Source organism: Crocuta crocuta, unplaced genomic scaffold (assembly GCF_008692635.1).
Source record: "Crocuta crocuta isolate KB4526 unplaced genomic scaffold, BGI_CrCroc_1.0 scaffold197, whole genome shotgun sequence".
NCBI classification, from domain to species: domain Eukaryota; kingdom Metazoa; phylum Chordata; class Mammalia; order Carnivora; family Hyaenidae; genus Crocuta; species Crocuta crocuta.
The window spans coordinates 5,592,880-5,605,351 of NW_027532002.1; the positions used below are offsets into that span (position 1 = coordinate 5,592,880).

Here is a 12,472-nt window from a genome sequence, read left to right on the forward strand (position 1 = left end):
AATACCCAACAAATAGTGACTTTTCTTAATGAAAGAAACTTTCATATGCTGTCATATATTTCTATATTATTGGCATTTTTATACTAAATATATATTATGATAACAATCAGAAAAAAAAAGGACAAAAAAAGGAGATGCCAAAATACAAGCAGGCAAATTAATGCTCAATAAAGTTGCTTTTTCTAAAAAAAGAAAATAAATAAATAAGGAAGTATGTAGGTGAAATGCTGATCCCGTAAACAAGGACAGAATTATCCAAAGCCATATTCTTTCTCCTGGAGGTCACACTACGGATTCAAGCTCCCACCCGATCAGGACCATCACTTGAAGTAGAGCCCAATGTATGCTGGAACTGGCACCAGGCATGGGTGCCTGCCACACAGGGTCTGCCAGTGTCACATACTGAGAAGGAAAACCCCAGGCCTGCGCCAGAAGGTGCAAAACATGAGCTCTCTAGAAAGTCAAGCTGCAGGGAGATTTTTCACACAGGAACCTCCTTGGGCAGGGAGCATTCTCTTTTCTGTTACCCATAGAACTGGGTGGGCATTAGGGGATGCTGGTACCACATAGAGAGGAGTGAGCTTCTGAAAGCAGCTCAACCGCGATCTCAACAGGTATAGACTGGCCAGTGTGAGTCATTCAGACCTTTAGACATTTTGCCCAGGTTGTGCACTTGAGTTTTCCCAATGCTCTGTGTTCTGTAGCGGAAAGAGCTGTGCTTGATTCACTAGCCTCTTTCTATCACTTATTAATAATACGTGGTCATCTCTAGTTTACTTAACTATCTGCTTCTGTGTGTTTCACTATAAAAACAGGGAGAATACTACTTGCCTTGCAAACATCTTGTAATAAATAAATGATCTCTCAGTCTGTGAAATCTCCTAATCTAATGACACTTCAATATTTAATGTTTAATAAATGGTGGCTATAAATGACTGGCTTTCTGGATTATTATTACTTGATAAGCCAAGGAAATTGAAAAATTTCCCAATCTTTACTTGAGTTTATGTGGACTGAGTTAAGAAGATCATGGTATTATGAACAAAGTATCATGAGTATTTCATGGCCCCAAAATAATAAGCACTGACCATTAAGTATTGCTGCCTAACTTGCTCAGACCTCCTTATACAGACCTTATTTCTTTTTTCTTTTTTCATTTTTTTAAATGTTTATTATTTTTTGAGAGAGAGAGACAGAGAGCAAGCAGGGGAGGTGCAGAAAAGGAGACACAGAATCCGAAGCAGGCTCCAGGCTCTGTAGCTGTCAGCACAGAGCCCGGCATGGGGCTCAAACCCACAAACAGCGAGATCATGACTTGAGCCGAAGTCGGACGCTTAACCAACTGAGCCACCCAGGTGCCCCTATTTTTTTCACAAGTGCAAATGATTAAAGAAGCAGTAGCTTCCAAACAGTTATTACACATTTTATACTCTCAAAAGTTTGGACACAAATAAATAAATAATATACAATTATAGACAGATATAGCACAAATGTAGTAAAATGTTGATAACTGGTAAATATAGATAAAGTATATATAGATGTTCACACTGATATTCTTTCATTTTTTCTGGACACTAAAAATTTTAGGGGTGCCTGGGTGGCTCAGGGGGTTAAGTGTCTGACTTCATTTCAGGTCATGATCTTGCAGTCTGTGAGTTCAAGCACTGTGTCAGGTTCTGTGTTGACAGCAGAGCCTGGAGCCTGCTTTGGATTCTGTGTCTCTCTCTCTCTCTCTGCCCCTCCCCTGCTTGGGCTCCACTCTGTCTTTCTCGCTCTCTCTCTCGCTCACTCTCTCTCTCAAAAGTAAATAAATATAAAAAATGTTTTTAATAGTTTAAAATAAGAAGTTGGGAAAACTTTACTGAGACATTAAATTAAAATTAATTTAATTTAAAAACATAAAATTCGGTATTGAAAGGACATACTAAAAATTTGCCCAGAATGGCCAAAGCAAGACATATGCTGGTAGTTTCATCAAACTTTTAACAAAAATAAAGCATCTTTTGGATATTCAAACAAAGAGACTAAGTCCTTGATAGGAGAAAGGAAATCAAATTGTCATTTTATTTTTGACAGTAATGTGACATGCCAGAAAACGACAGAATAACAGGATTACATACTTAAGAAAATAAAATATGAGCCAAAGATTTTATATCTGGTCAAACTGACCTCAAGAACAGAACACAGCGGGGTTGCCTGGGTGGCTCAGTCGGTTGAGCGTCTGACTTCAGCTCAGGTCATGATTTTACGGTTTGTGGGTTGGAGTCCTGCATCGAGCTCTGTGCTGACAGCTCAGAGCCTGGAGCCTNTTTTTATTTTGAAATGATTTTTACAGTAACAGATGTAAAACAAATTGTCCAAATAGTTCCCATTTATCCTTCACCCAGGTTGCTCTAATCCAATGTGACTGCATCCTTAGAAGAAGAGACACCAGAGATGCACAGAGCAGAGGAAAAGGCAGTCATCTGCAAGCCTCTGAGACAGGTCTCAAAGGAAACCAATCCTACCAGTGCCTTAATCTTGAACTTCCAGCCTCCAGATCTCTGAGAAAATTAGGCCCTGTTGTTTGAACCGTCCCGTCTGGTATTGTGTTATGTCAGTCCTAGCAGATGGATACAAGGAGCGATCTGATCAGACTTCATGTTTTCTGCAGCTAGTCCTTCCTTCCCAGCCTCTCTCCTTCAGCTTGGGTTATTTTACTATATATCCGCCAGAATCTTCACCTCTGATGTCGAAGGCTCTTGGGTTCCTTGGAATGTTCCACACAGGAATTAAGTCTTTGTTGTCTTCCTTCAATCTGGTATTTAGATCTTATATAAAATTCCTACGTGTTTCTGGCATGAACAGCTATCTTCTCCAATTTCCAATTCTCTTGTATTTTTGCCCTATTTTATTTTCAAATAGCCATTGCACTGAGAATCTGCAAATATGATATTATATACGTATACTTCTTCAGCTCTCCAGGAAGTCTGACGAACAGTCTCCTTAAATGAATATTGGTTAGAGTAACAGATTTGTTAAAGATTTCTTGATGTAGCAAGGTTATGCATTTAATAGTCTTTCTAGTTTATGAAAATCTTCTAACCTACCTGGTAATGAAGCAGCAGACAAACAACATCTGGGCAGATATTTATCTTGTTAAGTTAAACATGCACCTGGTCCCTTAATTATCAACTATAATTGACAACTTCATCATTGCAGAGCACTTTTCTGTCCATGCCACAGTGGTGCAAGTAATTAGGTAATAATTAATGATTCTTTAAGTGCATTATTTCCTAAGAGTTCAATTCTCACTGTATGTATATTTAAAGAGCAACAATTCTGTTTGTTTTATCCATATAGACAATGCTAGAATAAATGAAAATTGTCATGCTTATCTTGGGTAACTCAAAGTACCATCTAGAAGCACTTCTAACCTTTTTCTATTCCATAGAGGGCTTATTTTATTTTCATCCAGCCTTACCAAATAACCATAAAGTTTTAGAGCTAATTATGGAAACCAAATGAGTACACATTAACAAAGATACACATCACCATGTTACACGTAATAAGGAAACATGTAAATATACAAACGACCAACACTGGGGAAAGGATAAGTAAATTATGGTACATGCACTAAACAAAATAATAATTTTGAACACTATAAAAATATGAAGATTTTATCATATAAAAATAACATAAAATCATCTGATTATAATCCCATAAAATATGTTCATAGAAAAATAATGTAAGGTAATAGAGAGTATAGTAATGCCCACAAGTGAAGATTATTTCATTAGAGTACATGCAATTTCTTCTAAAAAATCTTCTATTTCCATTATTGAATAGGTCACACACACCCACAGTACATTCAAAAGACACAGAAGGTTATGCATTGAAAAGTTAATGTCCATCTGAGACCCGTCTCCCAGTGACCTTGTTCCATTCCCTAGAAGTAATTTTTCTAGAAAGTAGTAACTTATAATAGTTCTTATATACTATTCCAAAGACAACTTATTTATTATAAAAAGTACATACACATTTTTTGGCACAAATAGTAGCAGGAACAGCACACACATTATTCCACACCTTGCTTTTCTCACTCAATTCCTCTTGGAATAGTTCCATGTCACCACATAGAAAGCTACCTAATTATTTTTAATGGTTGTATTTTACTACATGCATTTATCATAATTTATTTAACCATCTTGTATTCATGTACATTTAGGTTCATGCCAGTCTTTTGCTATGTCAAATAATGTTTCAGACAATAGCCATAGTGATACATTTAAAATGAAAATGAGATTAGACTTCCGATTTGAAGACAGCATTACAAAGTTAAACTTTTTTCTTTCATTTCCCTAAAAGTCTTTGTAAAGTAAAGAGAAGAATGAGAAACATAAACACAAAAACCATAAACATTTTCTCTGTAGCAGTGAGGAAAAAGAAAAATCCCATATGTGTTTCTCCAGTTCATAGAAAGGAAATAAAAGTGAGCTTGTATACCAAACCCTGCATCATAAGAAAATTTTCACCTGGCTTCACACAAGCCCTTACTATTCCTCTATCTCTTATAAATAGTTCTTCTGGGAAAACTGTACATTCAGTTAAGATAAATAATCAGAGATTTATGCTTCTGGTAATGACACAGTAGCTGGTTTCAGACCAACCCTCCCACTAAAATCAACTAGAAATTCTTGGGAATGTGTTTCCTAAATACGTATTTGAAGATGTTGGAGAATTACAAAGGCAGTGAGGACTTGAGGAAACAAGGTTCTGGGGAGAAGTGATTTACAAAGAGGTGAGCTAGGCATTCATTTCAAACTGCTTTTCTGAACAAGGAATTTGATGATTGACAAGTGGGGGCTAAGAGACAGAGAGGCTTAGCAAAGATTTGCTGCATTCTTACAAGTCTTAGGGGGATAAATCAGAGGAGGAGCCCTAGTAAACACTCCACAGTTTCTTTTGAGAGCCTGCAATGACCTATAGGGCAGGAATAGGGATGCAACAGAAACCCAGCTTCAAATGAACTCAACATCTGATTGGATTTAAATGATTGTATTCTGCCCTAACTTTCTACCAGAGGCAAAACAAACCCTAGGCATAGATAACACCGTCCAGAGCATCTCCAAAGTGTTTTCATGCTCAATGAAGGGACTAAAATAAAAAATGATTGTTACTTCAGGAAATAAAACCAGATGGTTTAAATCTTGGGAGAAAAAAAAACCCAAAACGATAACACACCCAGAGCCACAGGTGTTCAATATTGGCTTCATCATATATGGTCTTTTTTTTTTTTTTTAATTTGAGAGAGAGAGAGAGCATGCGCATGGGGGAGAGGCAGAGGGAGAGAGAGAATCTTAAGCAGGCTCCACGCTCATCATGGAGCCCCTCATCACCCTAAGATATGATCTTTAAAATGAGTGATTACTGTTGTTCAAGAAATTAGAGGGGCGCCTGGGTGGCTCAGTCGGTTAAGCGTCCGACTTCGGCTCAGGTCATGATCTTGCAGTTTGCGGGTTCGAGCCCTGCATAGGGCTCTGTGCTGACAGCTAGTTCAGAGCCTGGAGCCAGTTTCGGATTCTGCATCTTCCTCTCTCTCTGACCCTTCCCTGCTCACGCTGTCTCTCTCTCTTTCAGAAATAAATAGAAAAAAAATTAAAAAAAAAGAAATTAGATGACAAAATGGTGGATTTCATTAGAGAATATAAGCTGTACAATAGAAAAATTGAATTTAAGGGGTACCTGGGTGGCCCAGTTGGTTTTGGCTCAGGTCATGATCTTACAGTTCTGAGATCGAGCCCTGCATCAAGCTCTGCCCTGGGTGTGGAGCTTGCTTAATATTCTCTCTTTCCCTTTCTCTCTGTACCCTCCTTAAAAAAAGAAAAGAAAAGTAAAGAAAAATAGAATTAAAAATGCTAAAACTAAAATTAAAAACTTAAGTGATGTGTCTAACAGCAATGTATGCATATATATTATGTATATGTGTATACATAGATAGATACCTAATGATAGATGGAGATACAAATGGGGAAGGGAGAGAAAATTAGTTAACTGTCAATAAACAAGAAGGAAATGTCAAAAGTGAAGCTTGAAAAAGAAGGAAGAATGGAGTAAGAGACATGGAAGACATGGGAAAAAAAGTCTAATATGTAGAACGGTAGTCTAGGAGAGAATGTAGAGACAAAATGGGACTGAAGCAATATTTGAAGTAATACCAGATAGAAAGTCTCTAAAACTGATGAAAGACATCAAGCCACAGGTTTGAGAAATATGAAACCCCAAACAGGAAAATATAGAGACAAAATACAGTACATTTCTCACAGTAAAGCTGCTGAAAAAAAATACATAGACAATAAAATGTGTTGAAAGTAACAGAGGAAAAAGGAGATATTTCCTTCAAAGAAGCAAAATAAGAATTACAGCTTACTTCTCCATTCAAATAATGGAATACAGAAGACAATGGAAAAATATCTTCAAGCACTGAAAGAAAATAGCTGTTAAACTTGAATTCTTCCCCAGAAAAAATATTTCAAAATAAAAGACAATTAAAAATAGACAAGTTATCATCAGTAAACCTACAATAAATGGGATGTCAAAGACATATGGAAAACCATCCCAGATTTATCACGGTAATGCAGGAAAAATAAAGAGCAAAAGAAAGGTCTAAATGAAAGTGAATCTAAATAAGTACTGATTATATAAAGCTAATAACTGTTTATAGAGATTAATAGGCATGTAAAATTAAAATATATAATTCTACGGTTTTTGCATTAACTGAAGAGTGGTAAAAATACTAATTTATGTTGCCTTTTAATAAGTCAGGATTTGCAGATAACATACTTATGTGCAGAAAATTGTTTTAAAATACAGATAATTTACAATGCTTAATAAATAAATTTAACAAGGTTATTTTATGCAAAAATTAACTGTATTTCTTTAAACAAGCAACAAAAAAATGGAAAATAAAAATTTTAACTATTATCCAAACTATCCAAAAGTTAAACACCAAAAATAATTTTTAAAAATGTTATCTCTTCACAGAAAACTATAAACCATTACTGAAAAATATTTCTGAAAAAACTAATGGGTGAGGTGTGCCTGGATGGCTAGGTCTATTAAGCACCCAACTCTTGATTTTGGCTCAAGTCATAATCTCATGGTTCATGAGTTCAAGTCCCACATGGAACTTGTTGGGATTCTCTCTCCCTCTCTCTCTGCCCCTCCCCTGCTCATGCTTGCATGTGCTCTCTCTCTTTCTCTCTCTCTCTCTCTCACAAAATAAATAAATAAACTTGAAAAATGTATTAATATCACCATGTTCATTAACTGGAAGACTTGATATTGTTGAAAATGTCAGTTACCCCACACATGGATTTATAGATACAAAAGAATTTCAGTCAATCAGCTTTGACAAGCTGATTCGAGAATTTATAAAGAAAAGCAAAAGAGGAAAGAAGTCAAGACAATCCTGAAAAAATAAAAAGAATTACTGAAAGACCTACACCACCAGATGTTAAGATATATAATAAAATCACTGTAAAATAAAATCATAGTAATATGATAACAGCACAAAGAGACAAACAGATCAATGGAATGAAATAGAAAGTCCAGACACATATATATGGACACTTGATTTATGATGGTTAGTGACTGTATTAGGCTAAAAAATGGCCCCACAAAGATATCTAGTTTTAGTCCCTAGAACCTGTGAACATTACTTGACATGGTAAAGTTCTTGCAGATGTGATTATTAACACTGAAATGAGGAGATTATCCTGGATCATCCAAATGGGCCCTAAAAGCCATCCCAAGTATCCTTATAAGAGACCGGCAAAGGGAGATTTGCCTGTCACACACACACAGGTCACATGAAGATGGAGGCGAAGACTGCAGTGATGTCCCCACAAACAGGAACGCTGGCAGCCACCAGAAGCTAGAAAAGGCAAGGAATGGATTCTCCCTTAGAGCCTGCCAGCACCTTGATTTCAGCCCAGTGATAAATTTTGAACTTATGGCCTTCAGAGCCGTGAGGGAATAAATTTCTCTCTTGGTGCCTTAGCTCACTAACTTTGTGGGAATTTGTTGCAGTAGCCACAGGAAACTAATACAGGGGGACCATGGAACACTGGGGAAAAGATGGTCTTGTCAATAAATGGTGCCAGGTCCGCTGAATAGCCATATGGAGAAAAAATGAATATAGGCCTTGACTTCACGTTATATATAAGTATAATCTTGAGATAAATCAAAAGACACAAAACTTAAATGTAAATGACTTTTAAAAGAACATCAAGAAGATAACAAGAGGGAAACATATTCACGAACTTGAGGTAAACTAAGATTTCTTAACGAGAACCTCAACAGCATTAACCATAAGAGAAAAGACTGGTAAGTTGGGCTATGTTAACATTAAGGACTCCTATTCATGAAAAGACTGTATCACAAGAATGAAATTGGAAGTCATGTAATGGGAGAAGATTTTATGAAATATAATAACTCTCAAGAGATTTGTATCCAGGAAATATTTTTAAGACACTTTCAAATCAATACAAAAAAAAAAAAAAAAAGACAATACAGGTACTTAACAAAAGAGAACATCCAAATGTCCAAGTAAGTGTATAAGATGCTCAATGTCATTATTTAACAGAAGAATAAATATTAAAACCATAATGAAATATAGTTACATATCCACGAGAATAACTTCAAATTTAAAAGATTGATAGTACCAACTATTGGTGAGGAAATAAAGCGATTTTCAATTTCATACATTGCTGGGGGAAGTGTAAAGTTGTACACACAGCATCTTTGGAAAAAGTATTTGGCAGTATGTCCTAAAGCTTAACAAATACCTACCTTATGACCCACTGTCTGCACACTTCTCCAGCCAAATCGACATATAAATTTAATCATCACACTTCCTAATTGTGAGACATTCTAACATTTGTAGAATAAACATGCATTAGCTGTGGAATATTATTTGCATTAATTTGCTACTGAGTTCTGTTTACTATTTTGTACATCAATATTCAAAATAAAGATTGGTATATAATATTCAATTTAGCTCTCATCTTTAACAGGGTTGATATTAAAGCTTTTCACACCATAAAATAAATGTGGAAGATTTTCTATTTTCTTATTCTATGCTCAACAAGTTTAAACAACATTGGAGTTGCAAGATCATCAAAGATACCGTAAGATATTTCCATGAAACCATCTGGGTCTGGAGGCTTTTGTGGGAACTGACAGTAGCTCTGTGGCAAATTTCTCTATTTCTTCTGTGGTAGTTGGTCTATTATTTTCTAACCCTTGTAGGATTGGTTGTGTTACTTCATATTTGCCTAGAGTATCAACCAATTTCGTATAACTGCTCATATATTGCCGTAGTATTGAGCAAAGATGGTGTTTTTTCTGATTCTTTGAATTTCCTCTAGTTTTGTAATGAGTTCTACCTTATCTTTCCTAATATGTGATTTTTTATTTTCCCTTTTTAAAAATTAGATTGTCCAATGGTTTATCTACTTCTCTAATTTTTCAAATGACAAATGCGGGGGTTTATTTAGAATTTCCAAAATTCTGTTGTCTTCCAATCTATTGATTTCTACTTTTAATTTCTTTTTTTCCCCTGCTTTTCTTGGGTGTATTTTATTGCTTCCTAACTTTTGAAACAATGCTTAAGTCATTTGTTTTCATCATTTATTTTTTATGACCATAAGTGTTTGGGGTGTGTGGATTTCTTTCAAATTCTTTCAAAATATTATTGTATTGTACTATTTAAGAATAAATACACATATGGCAAAGTTTTCCAAGAAAGGACATGAAATCCATGTTCTGTTTTCAAGGCTACTGGAAATATACAAAAGGTGGATGATTCCTGACTTTCCATTACTCTTTGAAAACATGGCAAAATAGTATAACAACCGTCTAGCTTATGGTTAAGAGCCTGAGCTGCTGTCATGCAGCTCGGGGTTAAAATCTTGACCTTACTACCTACCTGCAGTGTGATATATGGGAGATGACTTGTCCTCTCACAGCTTCTGTGTCCTTATCTGAAAAAAAAAGCAAGGATTTAAAACAAAATTAGGGGTACCTGGGTGGCTCAGTTGGTTGCTTAACCAACTCTTGATCTGGGCTCAGGTCATGATCCCAGGAGCCCTGCCTCAGCTCGGCACTGAGAATGGAGCCTGCTTAAGATTCTCTCTCCCTCTCTCTTGGCCCCTCTCCCCAGCTCACATTCGTTTTCTCTCTCTCTCTCTCTCTAAAATAAAATTTTAAAAGAAAAAATAAAAATAAAAACAAAAATTTAAAGATCCTATTGTAGAAGGGTGTTGGGGGGATAAAAGATCAACATTTTTCTGAACAGCTTAGAAAAGTGCTTTAATATAGAATTTCAATTAATCTGTTTATTTGTTTAGTGAAAAAAATGAGTATGATTGCTTCTAGTTTATTTCAGGAGGATCATAGCATACCAATATTTATCCTACAGAGGTCTGGACAAGGATGTCTGGTTGACACCAGGGACTGAAATTGTGCCTTTTCATTCACTATTTCCAAGGCATCAGTGGCTCTCGATGACCCTCAGGATAAAGTGTTCCAAGGCTCCAGTGGCAGCAAATACTCTGTTGGCCTGAGGACAGGGTCTAAACTCTTGGGTACAATTCCACACACACAAATCTCCAGCCACATCTCCCCACCATGCCTTCCCACCATATCAAAACCCACTAGTTCCTCAAAAAAGCCACGTTTACTCACCCCACGCTGCTTCCTCTGTCACAAGGTTTCTCAACCGTAGCACTATTGTTTTTCATTTTTTTTAATGTTTTTTTTTTTTCAGAGAGAGAGAGAGACAGAGCATGAGTGGGAGAGAGGCAGAAAGAGAGAGAGAAACAGATACAGAATGCAAAGCAGGCTCCAGGCTCTGAGCTGTCAGCACAGAGTCCCACATGGGGCTTGAACTCACATACCATGAGATCACGACCTGAGCCGAAGTCTGAGGCTTAACCAACTGAGACACCCAGGTGCCCCTCAACCCCAGCACCACTGACATTTCAGAGCTGAATAATTCTTTGTGGTGGGGGCTGTTCTGTGTGTTGCTGGATGTTTACCAGCATCCCTGGCCTCTGCCCACTGGATGCCAATAGCACCCACTCCTGCTTGTAACAACCAAAAAATGTCCACAGACGTTGCAAAATCTAGGGATGCCTAGTTAGGAACTGCTACTTTTTGGAAAAGGCCTTTACCCCCATTTACCTTGCTAACTCCAACTCATCCTTAAGACTTCTGGTTAAACGCTGCTGTTATATCCCCACTGTTTGCACCACTGCTATATTCGCATACACAGGTGATGGAGCAAACAGCAGCAGCGATCAGCACACGGGGGACAAGAACAGAAAGACCGATCAGGCGGAAGTGAAGCGAGGCCACATTAGTCAGTAGCAGGTTGGGTGGGAGGGTGCGAGTTATCTAGGAAACTGGACAGCTGGTAGGTGAAATGACTGGGTTATAAGGTTATGATGAATGAGGAGGGAGCTACAAAAAGAACAGACTGGGGTGCGACAGGGCGGAAAGAAGTAACGGGTTCGGATTTTGAAATGGTAGCTCAATGGAACAAGCCGGGTGGGGACGCTCAGAGAGGAGAACAGGAAGCAGTTACTGTCCCTTTTTTTTTTTTTTATAATTTCTTTTAAAAAAATTTTAATGTTTGTTTCTGAGAGAGAGAGAGAGAGAGAGAGAGCAAGAGTATAAGCAGGGGAGGGGCCAAGAGAGAGGGCGACAAAGAATCCCAAGTAGGCCCAAGGCTCTGAGCCGTCCGTCAGAACAGAGCCGGACTCCAGCCCAGGAACCATGAAATCGACCTGAGCCAAGCGGAAGTCGGAGGCCCAACCCACCCAGCCACCCAGGTGCCCCTGTTGTACCTTCTTTCTTGCCCGGAATTAAATCTGTGCCTTTAGAGAGGCCAGCCAAAGTTCTGGTGGTACCTGCAAGTTTCCTCTCCCTCCAGGCTCACTGCCTTTCCATACCAAACACGCATGCACGCACGCACGCACGCACGCGTGCGCACACGCACTTGATTCCTCTGCTTCAAAGTCACGCATACAAAGCTGCTGCTGGAAGAAGGCACATTTTTAAATGGGGTAAGGATAGGGCGAGAGAGAAGATGGAGAGAGACGTGAGAGACTGAGCTAGAAGGTGGCAGAGCGGAGAGGCCACCTTCAGACCCTGCCTTCTCAGCAAGGACCTGCGGAGCTCCCTAAGGAAAGGACTGTAATCTGAACAGCGGGCGCCATCTAGTGGCCGATTCTTATAACGAGTGGAACCGTGGTCAGCGGTGAGCACCAAAGCCGGAAAAAGCTGCCAGAGAGCGTTAGGGAGGCGAGAGGTCATGATTGAAAAGGCACATATAAGCTGTTCTTCTGGAAGCCAGGATTCACACATCGATCTTGGAACAGGGCACCTGCACTACATTCAGGCTATCCATTGACTGTCCTCCATCTTC

The 12,472-nt window shown here is 38.1% G+C and overlaps 1 long non-coding RNA gene across 1 annotated transcript; it reads right to left on the reverse strand.

The window, feature by feature from the left end:
• Window positions 1–2,315: 2,315 nt before the first annotated feature.
• On the reverse strand, window positions 2,316–11,986 carry LOC144240967 (uncharacterized). Its single transcript, XR_013337918.1, has 3 exons — window positions 11,892–11,986; window positions 9,971–10,025; window positions 2,316–2,984 (listed from the first exon to the last, which is right to left on the reverse strand). It is a non-coding gene; the product is annotated as an uncharacterized LOC144240967 (long non-coding RNA).
• Between the last annotated feature and the right edge of the window lie 486 nt (window positions 11,987–12,472).